Source organism: Benincasa hispida, chromosome 3 (genome assembly GCF_009727055.1).
Source record: "Benincasa hispida cultivar B227 chromosome 3, ASM972705v1, whole genome shotgun sequence".
In the NCBI taxonomy this organism is placed as follows: Eukaryota; Viridiplantae; Streptophyta; class Magnoliopsida; order Cucurbitales; family Cucurbitaceae; genus Benincasa; species Benincasa hispida.
Genome location: NC_052351.1, coordinates 6872107 through 6872669, shown reverse-complemented (window position 1 = coordinate 6872669; position 563 = coordinate 6872107).

Sequence of the window (563 nt, the reverse complement as noted above, 5' to 3'; positions counted from 1 at the left end):
ACAAACCAACCAACGCATTGATTTATTTGTTACCGCAAAGTAATCTAAAATAACCATCGCATACTATTTCCTTAGTCCCTGTGTTCGACCTTGGGCTTACCAGGAAACTCAGTAGGATTTATACTTGGATTTTGCTGAGAAAACTTGCATGCACAACACATATTCCACCATCGCATTCTACACCATTATTTCATCGCATTAACAACACGCATCAAGTTTTTGGCACTGTTGTCGGGGACTATGACAATACATTGTGCTAACGGTAACTTTTTATTTTCGTTGAAGACTCTCTCTCTCTGTGCACTGCTTCTCCTTAGGTAAGGGAAGAAGTGGGCGTCAGTATCAGTGAAGGAAAAAATCCTGAGCTTGATTACAACCCAGAGATCGAGAGAACTTTCTGAAGAAGAAGCAGAAACTACCGCCAACAACAACAACAAGAAAAAGATCCAAACATGGTGAAGCAACTAGAAAACGGAGCACCAAATGCAAATAATATCACAGCGAATCCCATCCTATTGACGAATGACCGCAATAGGCCCATTCGGGACTATGCGTCGCCCAAC